The 20,891-nt window shown below is 38.3% G+C and overlaps 1 protein-coding gene across 2 annotated transcripts in view; it reads left to right on the top strand.

Annotated features, from left to right (window-relative positions):
• The first annotated feature begins 4,611 nt into the window (after positions 1-4,611).
• ITGB1 (integrin subunit beta 1) overlaps positions 4,612-20,891 on the top strand; it is a 53,639-nt gene continuing 37,359 nt past the window's right edge. Inside the window, exon 1 of one of the 2 annotated variants that reach the window (XM_020990453.2) lies at positions 4,612-4,779. The gene's annotated coding sequence lies outside the window, so the exon portion shown is untranslated. The remainder of the gene's footprint in view (positions 4,780-20,891) is intronic. The other variant, XM_020990454.2, reaches the window with a different exon arrangement.

Genomic DNA, 20,891 nt, shown 5'->3' with positions numbered 1-20,891 from the left:
AGAGAAATGCAAATTAAAACAATGCTGAGGTTTTACCTCACACCCATTAGATTTGCAAAGTTGAAAAAAAAGAGAAATGACAAATGTTGGAGGGGTTGTGAGAAAACAGGCATATTAATGCACTGTTGGTAGCACTAAAAACTGGTCTACCTATTCAGGAAAATAATTTGGAACCGTGCCCCCAAAGTATTAAACTGTGCATATCCTACAACCCAGAAATACCACTATTAAGTCTATATATACACTAAAGAGTCAAAGATAGAGGGAAAAGGCTCATTTGTACAAAACTATTTATAGCAACTTTTTTTTTTTGTAGTGACAAAGAACTAGGAACAGAAGGGGTGTCCATCAATTTGGAAATGGCCAAACAAATTACAGTATATAATTGTGATAGAAAACTATTGTACTATAAGAAATTATGAAGGGATTGATTTCAGAGAAACCTGGGAAGACTTGTATGAATTGATGCAGTGTAAAATGAGAAGAACCAGGAGAACCATTTATACAATAACAATAATACTGAATAGACAAACAACTTTGAAAAGCTTAGGAAGTCTGATCAAAACAATAACTTACCACAGTTCCAGGGCAATCATGATGAAATATGCTTTCTACCTCCTGATAGAAAGGGCTCAGTACAGATTGAGACATATTTTGGGGGAGTGGTGGCATGGTCAAAGAGAAAATTTGTTTTGCTTGACTGTACAAGTTTGTAAGATGAGGTTTGGGTTTTTTTGCTTTCTTAATCAGGAGTTTTGAGAAAGGCAGAAGGGAGAAAAGATAGATCTTCCTGAAAATAAAATAAAATTTAATGATTTAAAAACAAAAAAAAAGACTTGGTGTTCCAGGCCTTGTCTGCCACATGATAGCCATGTAACTTTGGGCAAGTCACTTAACCTTTAATAACTTTAATTTGTCATTTATAAAATGTGTATAATAATATTTGTAGTACCTATTCCATAGTACTACTGTAAGCATCAATTCAGATTATATGTTAGTGTCACATAGTTCTAACACCATACTTTCATTCCTAATCAAATATCTTGCAAATGCACTGGAGAACTTCAGTTAAAGATTGAAGGATGAGCAAAATCCATCACCACTTTGACAAAAAAATGCATAAAGGGTATGAACTACAGAATTATTTACTTGTGTGAAGTGTAGTAGCATACATATACATGCACATATGGGTTTCGGTAAATGATACATCTACACTCACAAACCAAAATTAGCATAGAAAAACAAATATAAAATCTCTTAGAGATCTCAACAGTTTTCAAGGATGCAAATTAAGTATCAAAAATAAATATCCAGTCTTAATCTCTCCCCTGAACTTCCTGCAACATATCTTCTCTTGGATGCCCTGTATTTGTCTCAAAATCTATTTGTCTCAAAATCAACACGTCCAAAATAGAACTTATTTCTTCCCTTCCCAAACTTATTCCATCTCCAAACTTCCTTGTTTCCTCTGTTGAGGAAACATACCTCCAGTCATCCAAATTCTAATCACAGAGCCATCTTTGATCCTTCCACCTCCTTCATATTCAGTCAATTGCCAAATCATGTCTCCTGCAGCCTTGCCTTTACACAGTTGTACTGTATTTCCTCATTATTCCTTCCTGTTAAAGTCCTCAGCTCCCTTCGAAGTTCTGATGAAGTGCCACCTCCTCCATGAGACCCTTCCTGATCCAGTCTTCCCGCTCCCTGCTCTAGTTGTCGGTGCCCTTCCCTCCAAAATTACTTTTTATATGCTTATCTGTCTACATATTGTCTCTCACCCCACAAAAGGGAAACTCTTCAATGAGAGATAACAGGGACTGTTTCTCTTTTGTCTTCTTTGTATTCAGAGTGCCTTGAATTTAACAAGTGTCTATTGATTCTACCTACACAAAATCTCTTCTGTCTGTCTCCTTTCCACCTACAGATTCACTGTTCTAATCCAGTACCTTATTACCTCTCCATTGGGCTATTACGGAGTCCTCTTAATTGGTCTCCAGGATTTCTAGTCTCTTCTCCCTTCAATCCAAGCTAAACATAGCTGCTAAAATGATCTGAAAACACAACTGACCACGTCACTCCCTTGCTCAAAAATCTCTAGTAGATCCCCCAGACTATTTCTTAGTCTGGCATTGAAGGCCCTCCACAATCTGATTCCCACCGACTTTTCTAGCTTTGCTTCATACTACTCCCCTTCATGCAGTCTCTGTTTCTTGAACTCCCCAACTTTCATACATTATTCATTCTTATCATGCCCTTTGCCATGTCTGGTATATATATATTTCTCAACTTCCTGTCTCAGAATCTGTTTTCTTTCCTTTACAGCTCAGCTCAGGTGCCACCTCTCCTTTCATGAAGTCTCTCTCTGATTGCCTTGGGTTGTTGTTACAGCTTTCTCTTCCTCCACAATCCAAATAAGTCCTAGACTTATTTATGTGCACTTTGTATCTTCACAGTTCCTTTAAGCCAATGACTTTCACATTTTTGTCTTTTATTCCTCCAAGACCTTGCACATAATGGGCACTTAAAATGGTTGCTTAAATCAAAAGTTCTAAGTAGCTGAAGGGGCACCATACTTAGTAACATGCCATTAGTAAATAATCATAATGTACAGGTGAACACAATATATGTAGCACTAGATAATTGTTTTTGCCAGCATTAATGATATTTTACTCAACTCTATCTGAAAGATGAAAATCTTTCAGATTCTGAAAGGTCACTTGACATTCAAAAAACAGATATACAGAAATTTAAATCTACTTGTCAAATAAAAACAATGACTAACCTGAGGCTGAACATAGGTTCATAATTTCCAGTTTTTAACTGAACACTAACTGAATCAAATGTTATAGTTGAATGTCATATGTCAATTGAGCAGGAATCAAAAAAAAAATTTTACATGCCTACCCAAGAGCTTCAATTCCAGTTTCATAACTGAATAAACTATAAGGTTTTCCTATCCGTTAGTGTTGTTGCTAATTTTGTGTAACAGTACAATCATCCTTAATTCCAAGGATCCATGTTCTGATGGCTTTACCACTAGGACATATATTTGAAAATGCCATTTATTCTCTTCTAATAATAGCTGACATTTATAAAGTTAAGGTTTACAAGCACCTTGCATATATTATCTCAATTGTTCCTCAAGACAAGTCTCCCCATTTTATGGGGGAAGAAACTGCTGCTTGGAAAGATTAAAGGAACTTGCACAATTGGTACTTATTAGACATGAGATTTTAACCTATATTTTTTTCTAATACCAAATGTAGGGCTTCATCCATTACACCCATGCTAATCCCAAGTAGGAAAAGTAATTCTCATTTCATTAGGGCAAAGAAGTAGATTTAATTCTGCCAGTGCTAAGTAAAATTTCCACCTTTTGATGCATTTAAGCAAAAACAGCTATACTTAATTTGTAGATCTGGTTCAAACTGGACTGCGAAGCATATTCCTGTCCTCATCTTTCCACTAGAAATAAGTTCCTCTTAAAGTCTACAATTTAGGGTGCTGTTTGCCCAAGAAGGCCACAACTTTCCAAATAGCCACGTCTTCAGTTCAGCAAGATGGTATCATGCCTAGGCAATATGTTTTGAGTAACTGGGTTTCTGTGTGACCTTGGTATTCAGTTTCATTCCTTTTATCTAAAATCTACCCTGCCTATCCAGAAGTCTCATAATGAATACTGTTTCCTTCCTTTTTAATGAACCTACCCAAGGCTTTTTAAAAACTTATTTGGACTGAGAGGGGAGAAATACATCAGACTCATAGGGATACAGACCTCCTCTATTTTTCTTGGGGTCAATCAACAAGTATTTATTAAGCACTTTCACTGTGCAAAGAAAGAAAACAATCCCCATTCCTAGGAGCTTATATTCTAAGGGGAGGAGCAAAGTATATGATACACAACATGACTATAAAATTAATTCATACAAAGTAGTTAAGTGCAAGGTAGTTTGGGAGGGAGCCCGCTAGCAGTTTGCTGCCTCCGGCCTCAGTTTCCCCATCCTGGTTTTGGAGGGGACCCACGCCATGCCTTTATTTATCCAGATTAACAGACCCTCCCCAGTCTTCCTTTTTTTTTTTTTAAATTCCAGACCCCCTGCCCAGCTATCTAGGCGAGGGAGACTCGGCCTTGGCCTTGGGCCTGGCTGGGCCGGCGAGGTGCCCCGTCCCGGGGTTGGGAAGGGCGGGCAGGACCCGCAGGGGCCCCGCTCCGGCTCCTCCCCCCGACAGGAGCCCGGCCGGCTTTGACAGACAGGGAAACTGAGGCCGGGAGGGCGACGCGGCGGCCAGAGGCGAGGCGGCCGCTCCCTCCCGGCCCTCCCGCCACTTCCTTTGTCCTCCCTCCCCCGCTGACTCCTCCTCGTCCTCTTCCTCAGCCGCCGGCGGAGCGGCTGACGCGGCCCGGGAGGAATGCGTTTCCGGAGGGAGCGCGGGGCTGGGTCCGCGTGGGGGGGATGGAGGGGCAGCGACGGGAGGGAGGCGGGGGAAGGGGAGAAGCGGATGGGGATTGGCTGGCGGGAGGAAGAGGGCGGTGGCAGGGGGCGGGGCCCCGGGCGGCTTTCTGAGGGGGCGGTGGCCGAGGGAGTGACTCGCCCCTCCTCCCGCCCCGGAGGAGGAGCCCGAGCCGCAGCCTGAGCTGCCACCGCCCGCCCGCCCTCCGGGAGAGCCGGGGAAACAGCTCGGAGCGGCCGCGGCAGCGAGAGAGCCAGGCCGGCCCGCAGCACGCGGCCCGCCGCCCGAGCGCGCGCGCCCCCAGAGTCCCGCGCGGACTGCGGCGAGGTGAGCGGAAGCCCGGGACGGGGGGCGGGGGGGTTTGGGGCGCGCGTGGCGGCCGGGCCGGACCGGAGCGAGGGAGAGGCAGCCCGGCCCGGCCCCGCTCTTTGTGTCGGGAGGGAGCGGGCGCTGTGGGGGGTGGGGACTGCTGGGCCTCCTCCGCATAAGGCAAGGAATGCCTGCCCTGGGGCCGGAGGAGAGCCGGCGGGGCTCGGTCCGGCTCCGTCCTCCCTCGGCGCCTCCTGCCTCGCCCTCCTGCGGCTGTCCTCCCCCTCCCCCATTTTCTCCTGGCCTTTTCCTCTCCCACTTTCCTTCCTTGCAGCCTCCTCTTCTCCAGCCCCCACTTCAGCTCCCTCTTTTCCTCTACTTCTCCTCCACCCTCTCCTTTTCTCTCCTCCCACTTCCCCTTTCCCTCTGCTTCTCCCCTCTTTCCCTTTACTCATTCCTCACCTTGTCTCTTTTTCCTTTTACTTCTCCCTCACCTCCTTCTTTTCCTTTACTTCTACTCTACCTGCTCCTTTTCCTTTACTTTTCCCCACCTTCTTTTCCTCTACTTCTACTACTCTACCTTCTCTCTTTTCCACTACTTCTCCCACTTTCCCTCTTTCCTCTACTTCTCCCCACCTTTTCCCTCTTTCCCTCTACTTCTCCCCACCTTATCCCTCTTTCCCTCTACTTCTCCCCCACCTTCTCCCTCTTTTCATCTACTTCTTCCGCACCTTCTTCTCTTTTCCTCTACTTCTACTCTACCTTCCCCCTTCTTTCCCCCACCTTCTCCCTCTTTCCCTCTGCTTCTCCCCACCTCCTTCTTTCCCTCTACTTCTCCCTCTCCCTTTTCCTCTACTTTACCTCCGCTCACTCTCTCTTGGTCTTTTCCTCTCTCTCACCCATCCTCCTTTTCTTCAGTCTTCTCCAGCTCCCACATCATCTCCCTGTCTTTTCCTTTTTTCCACGCCCATCCATACCCCCACCTCCCTGCTTTTTCCTCTTCCTCTTTCCTCACCTCCACTTCCCTTGGACCTGGAGAACTCTTGTCAGACCGCTATGTGTCCAGCCTAGGGAATAGAGCAGCTGTGTCATTGGCCCCAGGGGAGAGAGAACAGCACACATTCCTACCGCTTTCTTGTGCTGCGGTGGTTCACTAGGCCTGCCTGGGTTGTAGGTGTCACTTTTGTGGCATTGTAACTTGGAGATGTAGAATGTGGTTCTTAGTGAGCTGTATATAATAAGGCTTGCTATTTATAGAGATCTTTTTGCATTTTTAAGTTCTAAGGTTATATCACTGAATGGACTAACTGGACACCCGTGGGATTTTAAAATAACTTTTTTTTGGATATGCTCAGGTGAGAGCTGAAATGCAATGGATTAGGATCTAAGGACTTTTTGCAGACTTGATATTCTGTGAATTTGGTCACTTTATTGCCTTTAAAGCTTAAAGTTTAGGTAGTCATAGATCTTCTTGCTGTACTTTTCATTGTCTCCTACTTTTATGATTTAAAAAGTTCTTCAGCCTAGAAAGTGTCAGCCATGTTGAGGCTTAAAATTCCCAATGCAGTATTTTTATTTTATTCTTTTTTACCATGGGCCTGAAATGTATGTGGTTATGTATATAATGGGAACTGTACTAAACCTGATACATAGAAAGTTTGCAGATAACGAACATGAATATAAGCAACAACTTCGGCATATTTTCTCCAAATTATTTAGGTGTTTTATATGTAAGAACACAAACTTTGCTAAACTATGGACAATGAATATTTAAATGCATACCTTTGTACCAGTAACGCACTGTTATACTCAAGATTTTCATAATGCTAAATTTTATTTTGGTTTTGGTTCTGGTCTGTGATTTCATCAGTGTGGGGACACCCTCCATTGAAGCAAATCAGCAGCTTCTCTATAATTTATAATCTTAAAGTGTTATGTGGGTACTGAGACTGTTAAGTGACTTGCCTGTAATTGCTGAGCCAGTATGTGTCTGAGGCTGGACTTGAACCTAGGTCTTTCTGAAGACCCAGCTCTCAGCACTTTTTAATTCTATGTTGCCTTTCCAATATTAGATTATATGGGAGTTGGGAGATTTAACTCTACAAAACTAGTTGTGTTAGTTTGGTCACAATTTCTTCATCTATAAAATTAACTTGGATTATCTGATCTCTGAGGTTCCTTTTAGCATTATGATACACTATGATCTTATTTGTATACCAATCTTATCTCATCCCCCCACCATAGATTATAAATTCCTTAAAATTGGAAACTTCTTATTGTATTCTCAGTGTAATTTATTCATTTATTGTCATTGTATCACAATCAAAATTGGACACTTAAAAGTCAAAAAATTTGGCACTTTTTTTGAGTTCTTAGTCATGCTTAGAAACTTTGAGTACATCAATTTCTTAAAATATTGAGTAATTCTAGTATAGATAGTGAAGTTTTCCTGAATAAAATATATATGCTGTATAAAATGTAGTTCTACATTTTACAAACTAAATGTTTTTGAGTGGGATGAAATTACTGAATTGTTAGCGTCTGGTTTTGGGTTTTTTTGTTTGTTTTGAGCTAGGCAGTGGGGTTAAGTGACTTGCCCAGGGTCAGACAGCTAATTAAGTGTCAAGTGTCTGAGGTGGGATTTGCACTCAGATCCTCCTGATTCCAGGGCCTGTTCTATCCACTGCACTGCCCAGCTGGCTCCCACCCCCCCCCACCGTGTCTATTGTTTCAAGACAAACAGATATATTTTCTCTGCAACATTCTTTTCAGCAATAACAAAAATATTAACCAAGGCACTTTTAGGCACTGGGAATGGACTAGGCAGTCCCCAGTTTTAAAAAGGTTATAATCAAATGGGAAATGAGGGATAAAATGAGATAGGATATGCACACAATGTAAGAACATAAAGCTGGAAGGCATCTTAAAGATCAGGTAATGCAGCCTTATTTTACAAAGGAAGAAACTGAGTGCCATAGAGGTTAAATGACGTGCCCAGAGTCATACAGCCAGAGATAGGTCTCCTGGCTCCTAGCTCAGCTTCTTAGTCTTCAAAATTTTGGCCACTTAAATAATTTTAAATGAACACTTAAGGAAATGTTTAAAGTGCCAAGTTGACTAGTGCAGTTATTATAAATACATCATTTTTACTGTGTACTTAGGTCACTTTTTAGGATCCTAATTAAGCTGATTTCTGTAAGACTCAAACTCATATAGAAACCCTACTGTTTGGTTTTGTTGGAACATAAAGTGGTAGAAAAGCAAAAAATAATGTTAATTTCATTTAATTAAAAATGTAGAATACATTTGTTTGACTTACAAAAAACAAAGAACACGAGGTTTCTTCTAAAACTATAGAAATATTGTTAATACTTTAATTTTACAAACATATTGAGGTTTTTTTCTTCAGAATAGACACTTGATTTCCCTTGCCATATTTTCCCTTAAAAAGTTTAGTACATTAGAAATAACATGAGAATTAACAACTATGAATATCACCTTGTTTAATCATTTTAATAGCCATGTAGATTTCTTCATTCCCTTCTCTTATAATTAATCTTGGTCCTTAACTACCTACGTAGTTCCATTTCTATGTTGCTAGAATGGTAGATGAAAGGGGCAACCCCCTTGTTTTACTAAGGCAACTGAATCTGCTGCTCAGAGTGCTAATTTATAGTTATTTTCCCTGTAGGGATTTATCTGAAATAATGAACTGATTTCTCTGTATGTTCAGAATGAGGCAAAAAATGGAGATGATTTTGTAGTTAGTAATCTGAATCATTTTAAAATTTGGATCTTGGAAGTCAAAAGTTTCATTTAGTACTTTCTTTAGATTTAAACCCTTAACTTTGCTGTTTGAAGTTATTTTTAGCTAATTGTAGAAAATTGGCAAACTATCAGAATTAGAACTAATCAAATATTGTCATTTAAGGCAACATGTTTACATGCATGTCAGTTCCAATTTAATTTGGGGGCAGTATTCCTTGTTAGAAACACAATGTCAAAGGGAACACAGTTGTATGCTGACAAAATTACTTTGTTTCTATGAGCCATTCCCCAAATTTAGAAATGAGATGAATTTTTTAGCTTCCAAGAAATTAAAAACAAACGGAGGAGAAAAAAGACACCCTGGTTGCATAGAACAGTGGTCTCCCAAATCAGATCAAGATCTAAATTAGCAGTTAGCCAAGAAATACATACAAAGTACGTACAAAGGAAGTATATGGAAACATTTAAGAAAAAAAGAGAAAGAGAGAGAGAGAGAACTGAGTAGTTAAGGTACTTTCTGGGCCATCCACCAGGTGGGCTGAAGCCCTGATGACTGTCAGCCCTTTTCCGTACATTATCTATTCCTTTCACTTTTCCTTGTTAGTCAGGAAGTGGAGTCCAAGTTAGAACAGTTGGGTTTATGATGGCTTCAGGGTTCCTGCTACTGCTCACATTGAATGGCACTGTCTAATGCTATAAATATTTTCTTTTCCTTTTTTTTTTAAAGAAAATCATAACTTAGAAACACTACTTTGAACATGTAGGTATAAACAGGATATGAAATGTAATTCAAAATGAAACCTTAAAATTCAAATTATTTACTTTTTTATTAGAAAAATTGATACAAATTTCAAGAAAATTATAATACCATTTTAATTCTCTATCCATAGGTAATTTTGCTGTCTTTGTTTTTGTTTATATGATCATATAAAACTGACTTCATTTTGGAAAAATTCCCTTTATCTTTTCATTAAAATCTTTATATTTTCTTTTAATATACTTTAATTTTTTGCCCAATCCCAATTATTGGGCATTTTGATTGTTTCTGGTTTTTACTATTACAAATTTTAAAACTGTGAACATTTTTGTTTGTAGTAACCTTTTTCTTTTAATTTCTTTTTGTAATATTCTTAGAATATTGTCCCAGAAGTAGGGTCAGCATGTCAGAGGCTATAATAAGTTTTATCAAGAAAAAATAAGTCTTCTAGTTTAACAAATTCTGTGGAAGAAATTTTTATGAAATTTCACTTTAAAAGAGAATAAAATGCTTTTCATAATTAGACCTGTAGTTTAACGAAGCACATATTAAGTGCTTACTGTGTGCTGGGCATTCTGCTATGTGCTGAGTATACAAATACTAGCAAGCAAAACAGTCCCTGTTTCTCAGAGAGCTCACAGTTTAATTCTTAGAACCTTGTCATTCCTAGATTTCAAATAACTTATACCAGGACTTTTATACTACATTAATTTTTAAAGTATTAATTACATACTTAGTGCATAGAAAATGTTTCCTCAGACTTTACAAAGAATGTTTCCCAAGAACTGTTGGGGATCAAAGTAATAATTCAGGTTTATAAAGCATTTTACTCACAACAACCTCAAAAAGGAAGTAATGCAAGTGTTGTCATTTTGCATATGAAAAAACTGAGAAGAGACATAGAATATCTTGTCCAGCTTCACTGACCCAGCTAGTTATCTCAACCAGAATCTGAGTCCTTCTGCTTCAAGACCAATGTTCTTTCTACTCTACCATATTTCCTCAGAAACCATTATGAGCTAACAACCCTTTATTAATTGCAAAATTAGTAGGTTTAACTGTATTTCAATAAGCAATATATAGGACACAGTATTTTTAGTCTGTAGAAAGAAGTTAAACATAGGATGAATATCTGAAACGTAAAAGCACTAGAGAACATGCTACCACATTTGAAAGGTCTGTGTTCTCAACTCTTGCCTCATAAAAAATGTGGTTATTAAATGATCTGTCTCAAGGGTTCTCCTTTTGGGCCAAACTGTATCACTTACTCTAAGCTTAAATCAAAATCCTTTTAATTTAATTAATGGCAATCAACTTGACAATGTATATTCTTAAATTTAATAAGATTATATTTTCACTCAGTTTTTTGCCATAACTTGCTAAGTGTATTAGGCATTTTAATTTGGTTCCATCTTGAAATACCATAGAGGGACTGTGTATTATTTTAAAGTTTTCACTTTATAGAACATGATATAGTTCTGAGATATTAAGTATAATTGAGAACTATCATAAGAATTAATTTGAAATAGTCTCCTACTTAGAGGGAAATAGGCTGTACCTGACTTGTGCCTAGGATTTTTTTTTCTCTTTTCCTCATCCCTTGTTCCCTCTTTGTCCTCCAGAGCTCTTGCTCAGAACCACCTATTTCATACTAACCCCAGGACCAGTCCAGAATGAGGGTTTTCTTCCCTTAAACTCTGTACTTAGAACTTTCCTATCAGTTTCATCTCTACCATCTTCAGCCCTAGTACCATCTTATTCTTATACCTTACATTCCCCCCCCAATTGAGAAACCCATGGTCCTACTCTTAACTGCAGAGTTCTGTCCTGTACCGTAATCAATGAAGTGGATGGTCAGAATAACCTGGGCATGTTTCTTCTAAGATATAAATAAATCTCTAGTCTTTTACATGCCAAAGTAAGATATGAGAATTATTTTCCCTATGGATTACTGTCTTCCAGAAGTATTGATCATTCACTAAAACATGTATAACTTGACTTCTACTTTTATTGATTCATGATCGCATAATCCATAGGTGCCTTTTCATCCTATAGAGATTTTTGCCCATATTTTCCATGGATCAATAGTAGGCTGACACGATAGATGCAGAAGAGCTTCCTCTCGCTCTTTTAATTATTTATCCCAGAATAAAGAACTGCAGACCACAAAAAAGCATAGCTTTCTGGCATTACAAGCAAGTGCTTTTTGATTGAAAATAATGATGGCAAGAGGTAGAGCTAAGATGATGGAGTGGTACTAAAAAGTACAGAACAAGACTCCTCCATAACACTCCTCTAAATAGCTCTAGAAAATGCACCAAACCAAATCCTAATAGGGAAGTATAAGAAAGAGTTACAGTGAGCTGTTTTTCCAGCTCAGATCAATAGGGAGGCAGAGGTCTATGAAGACAGGGTCTGGCCAGGAGTATTGGGCCCCACACATGGACCATTGCAGCACCTGGGTACTAAAAGGACAAAAAGAAGGCCTAGACCTATACCTGAATGTTGTGCAGGATGTGGGAAGAAGTGCCAATTAGTGGTCTTGTTGCTTACTATCAGTTTTTGGGTCATAGATCCAGAGTAGACTGAGGAGGAGACCTGTGCCCAGGGGTGACATTCCCGAGAAGTGTACATCCTAGGCTGTATACTGAGTGTGGAACAGGTTCAGAAGCAAGGAGCAACTATATGGCTTAGACCCCAGCAGCAAAATGAGTCCCAACTTCTCATTCTAGCTCATTCTAAGTCCTGCAGAATAGCTAGAATAGGAATCCCAGACCAAACAAAGCCTATAGCTCCATTACTCGGAGCAAGCAGAGTTTTCTAGCTGGCTGATAGTGGCTGAGTCCAGCAGCAGTCTGCTGATACTCCAAAGGAGGTAAGCCCATAAGCCTGTTGCTCAGACCTACACTAAAGGGGTAGTGATCAGACTTGAAATGAAAGCTCTGGAGGGGAAAAAAAATCAAAAAAGATATGAAAGCTATGGAAGAAAGAATTGGAAATTGAATTTTAGCGACTTGGAATAAGAGGTACAAAACCTTGCCCAAGCAGCAAATTCTGTAAAAATTGGAATGGACCAAATAGAATCTAAAAAACTCATGAGATGAAAAGAAATATTAAAACAAAATTAGACTGAAAAATAGAAGAAAATGTAAGATATCTTATAGCAAAAACAACTGACCTAAAAAAACACATTGAAGATAGACTATTTAAGGGTCATTGGACTACCTGAAAGGCATGACCAAAAAAAGAGCCTAGACATCATGTTTTAAGAAATCATAAAACTACCCCATATCTTTTAAAACCAAAGGGCATGGTGGAAATAGAATTCACCCATCACCTCCTGAAAGAAATACAAAATGAAAGTGCCTAGGAATATTATAGCCAAAATCCAGAGTTTCCAGGTCAAAGAAAAGATGTCACAAGTTGCCAGAAAAGAAAAATATTCAAGTAGGCATAGCTGCAGTAAGGATCACATATGATACAGTAGCTGCCACTTCAGAGGAGCAGAGAGCTTGGAATACATATTCCAGAAGGCAAAGGATACAAACAAGAATAACTTGCTTAGCAAAACTGTGTATAATTCTAATGTGAAAAAATGACACGTGGTGTCCTCTCTGAACCTGATTGTCTTCAAGGGTCTTGGAGGGAATCTAGTTAGACAAAAGGCTTGAGAGTACTATTTTATATTCGTGATCTTATAAGAAGGATGGAAAGGGAAGAGATGACAGTGAAGTTCAAGTGTTAATTGTTCCCTCTACCCCTTCCTCCTTGTTTGTAAAGACTTTTACTTGATTATGTTAGATAATTTTCCCTAACCTGTCATTTGAACTAGTTAAGGGAATGAAGAATACATACATATATACATACAGAGGTGGGTTCAGAAATACATTTTACTCAACAGGGAAATAGGATGGGAAAAGGGGAATTGGAGAGAGGGTAAGTTAAGAGAGAAATAGCAAAACAAACTAAGGAGATACACACACACATACATATAAAAAATCTTTTATCAGTAGCGAAGAATTGGAAACTGAGGGAGTACTCATCCTTTGGGGAATGGCGAAACAAATTATGGTATATAAAGGTGATGGAAATATGCTCTAAGAAATGTTGAAGGGAATGGTTTCAGAGAAACCTATAAGGACTTATTACAACTGATGATTTGAACTGATGCAGAGTAAAGTGAACCGAACCAGGAGAACAATTTATACAAAGAAAACAATACTGTAAAGTCAACTTTGAAAGACCTGGGAGCTTTGATCAGTGTAATGACCCTCATGGATTTCAGAGTTTGAATGATGAAACATATTACTACCCACCTGATAGAAGTGAAAGATTCAGAGTGCAAAATGAATTTTTTTTTTCTTAATAGGAGGGCGGGGGAATGGAAAAGAGGATTTTTTTTCTTTTTGCTGATAGTGTATACTAGGTTACAGTCTAGGTGGGAGGAAAGAATAACATACACATAAGGAATGGCTTTTATTGTAGCCTTTACGTAAGGGAAAACTTCACGATAATTAGAACTGCCCAAAAGTGGAAAGGCCTGCCTTGGGAGGTAACAGGTTCCTTTGAGGAGGTCTTCAGCAAAATCCTGGTTAACCACTTGTCAGGTATGTTAGGGAAGAAGGGATTCTTATTACAGAATAGCTTGGACTAGGTTGCTTCTGGGGTCCCTTTCATGTCTGAGATGCTAAGATTTTTGAATGTTCTCTTTAATTTTAATGAGTTAATGCTAATGCCCAGTTTTTTATTGCCCTCATTTGTATAGTCATGGTGACTATGTATGTTGTCTTTCTGGTTATACTTTCTTGACCCACATATCCAACATTTAGCAAGTATATGTAATGGTTTCCATTGTAAACTTACTAAAGGAATTTGTGATCTCATCAGTGTGGATGTTCTTCTAGTGATGCATATTGCAATCCATCCATGCCTACCTATCCATGCCCTCCTATAAGTTCACTTAGGGTACTAGTAGCTTTTTTCCCTTTTCTTCTATCTTGAGGATACCAGTGGAGCATGTTATTCTTTCTTGTTCTCTCTGTGTGACCAATTCCATCTTCTTTTTGATCTCCACCTATTCATATTTAATAGCTGCCTCTCAATTTTAATTTTTCAGAGATTGTAGTATTAAGTGAGTTGGAGCCGTGTAGAAACTGTAGAATGTTAGTATTAAAAAGATGGACCTTTGTTTCCAGAAATTTGAGGCTGTTAAAAAAATACAACAGTTTTGCATAGACATGCCAGCCTGATAGCTTCCTTCTGTTTAATTCTGAGCCCAATTTGTTGAAGATATATGTGTACTGATAAACTAGTTTTTTTCATGGTCTTTATAACAGCATGTCATAGACTAAGCATTCATTCATTTGATAGGGTTTGGTTTTTTGTTGTTTTTTTAGGTATTAAGAAAGTCCAAAACATCTTACATACCTTTGGTATTATCTCTTTCAGATACCTTATGAATTAAATGATTTTTCAATACCCTCACAGTTGTCACTTCCAACTTAGATCTTGTCTAGAGACACTTCCTTTTAATCTTGTTGAATTTCCCATCTTGATTCTAAGTAGCTTTACCCCAATTATTACCTTTTGTTTTATTAGGCAATACTGCTCATAATCTTCTACTATCCTCTGTAAGATTTTCATAAATGAGTTTTTTGTCTGTTTCCTGTAACTACCATAGCTTTCCACTTTGCAAGTAAGTTGGCTGTTTGCCTGCTGAGGCACTTTGTAGAATTTTGACCTATCCATATGAAGTTATTGTAAGCATTTATGTTATCTGATCATATTCCATTTTATGTTGTCAATAATGTGCTTAAATAGGGCACGGTATAGTTGTTTTAACTGTATACTGTTTCCTAGGTAGATCTTGGATATAGAGCTGGAAGAGGTCTTAGTGTTCTTCTAGTCTGACCACTACAAAGCCTGAAGGAAGTGAAGGGACTTGCCCAGGGACATGCAGATAACTAGTGGAATAGCCAGGGTTGAACTTAGATCTTTCAATTCCAAATCCAGTGCTCTTTCTGCTTCCTCTTGAGGTCTTTTCTAATTTTCATTATTGTTCTTTAAGTTGTGTATTAATTTTGATCTTTTCTCTAACGAGTCAGTGGTCTGACTGTAAAAACTGACTCAGGAATGACTCCTGTATCAGTAATGAATGCTTTCCTTCTGTAAAAATGTTACCAATTTCAATTTTTTTTTATGCTATTCAGTGGTCACCATGATCAGTACTGTTTATTTCTGTTTTTTCCCCTCAAAGAAAATATTCATAATGTGTAGGCATTCGGCTCTGTAATCTAGAAGTCTTTTACCTCTTTCATGCCTTATTCCTAATCTGTATTTTCTACCATATTTTCTCCATCCACATCTATTCTAATCTTCACATTGAAGTCACTGAGTTTCAATGTTGATTTAATTTGGAGGCGTTTATTGAATTCTTCATGGAATTTCTTTACCTTTTCATCCTTTACAATAGGTCTTAGTATGTAAGCTACAATTATTTTCACAGCGGTATTTTTGTTAATGTTTATTGTAAGTACTAGAATGTGAGATGACCAATTAACCAATGATAATGTTTCTTTATTCTTACCTTTGGACATATGATAAAACCATGGGCTAACTCCTTTTAAGTGGAAGGAATGCTGACCTGAGAGTCCTAACCTGATTCTTTGTTGAACCTTGGTTGTCACTTTTTTTCTTGAATCTTCAGTGACATCTTTAAGATAAGGAATTGGAACTGTTACTTTCAGCTCCCTCCCAGGTCTAATCATCTCTGATAAAAAGAAATTTATCTACATCTTTCTTTCAGCTAATTAGGAAGACCTGTTAGAGGAGGTAAGCTTTCCAAAGCTCTTTAATTTCTTAGGCTTCTTAGTCCTGAGAGTTACATAGGGGCAGAAGATATATGATCCAAGGGAGAGGACTTCTTGATTCTTTAATTTTCTCATAAATCAAGTAAGAAAACTTTGCTGCTGAAGGAAAAAAAAATTGGTAGCTTCAAATAAATTATGCAGATAGTTGGTTTACATTCCTAGATATGGGGGACCTAAAGCCTTCAGCTTAAATTTGTTTGGCTCTTTGGGAAAGGGCCAAGAGCGGATCCCATTTATACCGATAGTTTCAAAAGTACAGTCTGGCTTTATAAGTTACGTAGGATATGGAGCTATAAAAAGGACCTTGGTGAGCATCTGGTCAAACCTCTGTATTTTACAGATGAGACTTAGAAAGGTTAAGAAACTTGGTCAACATCACAAAATTAGGATTTGAATCCCAGTTTCAACTTCACATTCACTTACTGTTTCCTTTTAATAACAGTATTCAAAAAGACCACAAGATGGTGATATTAAGCCTTAAAAATTAAAAAAAAAGCCTTTTTCTTAAAATTGAATTGTGATTATAAACTGGAACTTTCTCAACAAATAAAAATAAACACTAGACTTGAATCGCAGATAAAAACCATAGGATACAGAAGCAATTTATTTGCTGTCTTCTAGTTGCTTTTCTATGTCCTTATGAAATTTTGTTCCTTGGTAGTTTTATATACATGTGCACACAGGGATATGTGTGCTTACCTCTTTCTCTACAAAAATCAACTGGAACATTTCCCAATTTTTCCAGAACAGGTTTTTTGGGGGGAGAGGCAGAGAAGGAACATCGGGGCAGGAAAATGGGTTACCAGTGAAAATGAAAGGAATTCAAGATAGCTGATGCTTTCCAAAGGTTACATAAAATTCAAAAAACTTTTATATTGGAGGCAGCTAGGTGGTGCAGTAGATAGAGCACTGGCCCTGAGGTCAGGAGGACCCAAGTTCAAATCCAGCCTCAAACCAAACCCTTCACACCAGCTGTGTGACCCTGGGCAAGTCACTTACCCCCAATTACATCTTTAAAAAAACTTTTATAACATGTTCTATTCTTGTCTATGGATTATTTAGGGCAGCATCAACAGTCTTTGGAACTTGTGCCAAGGCACAGCATAGGAAGTAATAAATGAGTGGCATAGATAGAACCATCACTTTGAAATATTGGGGAAAATATAGGATTTCAAATTAGAAATTTTGCATTTGAATGATGGTCCTGCCACTTGTTATCTGTGTGGCCTTTCTGTGCCTGGCATTCTTCATCTACAGAATGAGGATATTGGAAAAGGTCTCTCCTGCTCTAAATTAAATGCTTCTATAATGGGTAGTGCACAGAGTGCTGGGCCTGAATTCAGGAAGACCTGGGTTCAATTCCAGCCTTAGACATTTACTTGCCAAGGGTTATACAGCAAAACCCTCATAACAAATGCGCATAGTCAAGCAAAACAAATTCAGTGGGATTGCATATAGTAAAAATTGATTTCCCTCCTGCTCCTCTTCTAGACCACAGATGCTTAACCTAGAATCCATAATTTTTTAAAAAATTTTGATAGCTGCATTTAATGTAATTGTTTTCCTTTGTAATTTTATGTATTTTATTTTGCCCACTTAAAAAACACAATTCTGCAGAGGTTTCCTTAGGCTTCCCCAGACTATTGAAGGAGTGAGGCCCAGAATACAAAAAGATTAAGAAGCCCTGATGCCATGCTGAATTTGGAAAAAATAAGAAATAAGTACTTTTAAAATTTGTAATTATAGGGCAGTATTTTGTTTCTAGGGCCTAGCACATAATTGGTGCTTAATAAATGTTTATTGATCGATACACTACCACTGTACCACTTAGCTGTCTGACAGATAAAGATCTGTTGAAGAAACTGGAGTTGAGGAGAGAAGGTTTAGAAGGTATAGGATAGCTATTTTCAAGCACTTGAAAGACTCATGTGGAAGAAGAATATACTTGTAAAGAGAGTGCTTTTCAGCAGTGGAATAGACTGAGAGGAATAGGTTTAGGTTTCCTTTTTGAGAGGAGTAGGTTTCATTTTCCCTGTTGGTTCACCTGGTTGTTAGGTGTGTTATAGTGGATGATTCTTTTCCAGATATAGTTGGATTAGATAGTGACTTTTCCAGCTCTGAGATTTTGTGATTCTGTGATCAGCCCAGCTCTTCTTAAGTTCTGTTTCATGGATAATGCATACAAGGGTGTGTGAAGAGAGTTTTCAGTCCCCCCTCTGACATGCTGGTCACTTTGACTCTTGAGACTCTTCAGTTGCAGAACAGGTACCAGTCTTCTTTAAGAAAGGGGCTTTCCTCATTGAGAGTTCCCTAAATTGGTGAAACCACAGGTCCATACCAAAGTAAAATCTTTTATGCCTTTGTCTAAATGCAAGTTGTGCTTGGTGATGTATTTCAGCTTAATTAAGCCCGTCATGTACCTCTTCATTGTATTTTGGATCTTCAGCAGTTTTCAATCTGCAGAGATTTTGTTTTTGCAGGTTTTTGTTTTGAGTGTTTACTCTTATGCACATATTTTTGATCATTTGTTTTTAATAGTTCCTTATGTATTATAGCTTTCTACTACATTGCAAGTTCTAGGAGAACATGTTTTATTTAATTTTTATCTCATCCCCAGTCCCAGGTGCAGCATGTTCTGTAATAATAAACACTTAATCTTTGTTTCAAGTGTTGTAAAGTTAACTTCTAACTACCCTTTGTAACATTGTTTCAGTGAAGAAACCCTATGTTTTCACCTACTAGTAAGCAGCCAATCTCCTTGCATTAAAAAAAATCTACAAACAGAAAAGGCAGGGTATCTCCCTTTTCCATAATCTCCTGGCCTTTCTTGAGACATGTAGCCGCAGTCTGGAAGGGAAAATTATATTTGTGAGCCACAAATAGAAGTTTAAAAGATGGGCCTGCTTCCCTTGGGCTGATATTTTAAATTAATTGACTACTTAATGCTGCATGTCCCTTGAATGGAGATAAGAGCAGGGAAGAGTTCTAAATGTGGCCAAATTACAGAAGGTTGGTCAAGCTGTAGCTGACCCATGTCTTCATAGTTCAGCTTACTTTTTTTGTGTGTGATCCTATTAGATGTTATGGGTTGACTGCTTCCATCAAAAATTTACTTACTCTTTAACCTGTTAATGTGACAAAGATACTCTTCTTCTTGAACTCAAACTCATCTTTTTTTTTCTTTTTTAAAATGAAAGCTTGCTGCAAACACAGGTTAAGACTCAAGAGTACTGTGGTGGAAAATTGATGGTGGTTAATTTGGTGGGGATACGAGGACTTTTTTGAGCCACTCAGATCATACGTAGGCAGCAGCTACCTTCTTTAGAGCTATCCCTGGCTTGCAAATTTGGATGTTTATTGAAACCTTTGTTGTTGTTTAGTCATTTTTTTCAGTTGTGACCAACTTTCCATGACTCCATTTGGGATTTTCTTGGCAAAGATACTGGAGTGGTTTGCCATTTCCTTCTTCAGCTAATTTTACAGATGAGGAAACAGACAAATAGGGTTAAGTAACTTGCCCAGGGTCATCCAGATGGTAAATGTCTGAGGTTGGATTTGAACTCAGGTATTCCTGACTCAAGGCCAAGTGCTCTATTCACTGTGCTGCCTAATCACTTAGCCCTTTAGGTCACATTTACCGTGTTCTGTCACATGACAACTGTCCATCGTTCTGCCATGCCACTATACTACATGCCTCCCTTTCCATAGCTTACTCTGGGAATAATAAAAATAACAATCATTCCTAGAAAGGACATATCAGTCAATTGATCTATGACTCACAATCCTTGTGACTTCCCAGATCAAAACACATTTTCCCTTTATTAATAAAAACTCCTTGAAGGCAGAGACTGTCTTGCTTTTTGTATTTGTTTCACTAAGACTTAGCACAGTGTCTGGCACAGAGTGAACATATAAATTCTTTTTCTTAGGTTCATTCAGTCATTCATTCATACAGACAAATTCAAATAAGTTATTGAATTGGGGATGAATGGATGCAGAAGGAATACTAATGATTCATTAAAAATTCTCCTTCATTGGAAATAAATGGATTCAAAGTGATTAAGGGCATCAGCTGTGAATAATCACTAATATTCAGAAAAACAAATGTAAATCACTTAATTTAGTATAACATAGTACCTGATTAGCTTATTAGAATTTTTATGTATTGATTTATTGGTAGTTTCTTTTGCATAATGATCTCTTCTATTTAAGCTGTTAGGAACCTGATTAGCTTATTAGAATTTTTATGTATTGATTTATTGGTAGTTTCTTTTGCATAGTGATCTCTTCTATTTAAGCTGTTAGGAAACTCAGTGTTATTAGAAGGCATCCATTTCTTTTCTTTTTTTTAATTTTAATTGATATCTTTTTTTCCCCAAAAACAAAAGTTCCTGCCCACTACAGGATATATGCAAAATAAATGCACAGCGGTTGAAGGTGCATCCCCAGAAACTGGCAGAATCAGAAAAATCCTCATGAAGATGATGGCACTTGGCTAAACCTTGAAGGGAGCTAGAGTTTCAAGGTTCAAATAAGAGGAAAAAGTATTTTCAATATGGGAGGCAGCCTATTCCTACAGAGTAACTGAGGCAAGAAATGGAATGTTGCGTTTTAGGACAGCAAGTATGAACCACTTTGGCTGGACCTTAGATTCTATAAAAAGGTGTGATGTGTACTGAGCCCAGAAATATAGGCTGGAGGCAGATTGTGAAAGGTTTTGAATGCCAAACAGAAGA

This window comes from Phascolarctos cinereus, unplaced genomic scaffold (genome assembly GCF_003287225.1).
Source record: "Phascolarctos cinereus isolate Bilbo 61053 unplaced genomic scaffold, phaCin_HiC Scaffold_1;HRSCAF=81, whole genome shotgun sequence".
Classification (NCBI taxonomy): Eukaryota; Metazoa; Chordata; class Mammalia; order Diprotodontia; family Phascolarctidae; genus Phascolarctos; species Phascolarctos cinereus.
This window is presented reverse-complemented; position numbering and strand designations above follow the sequence as displayed.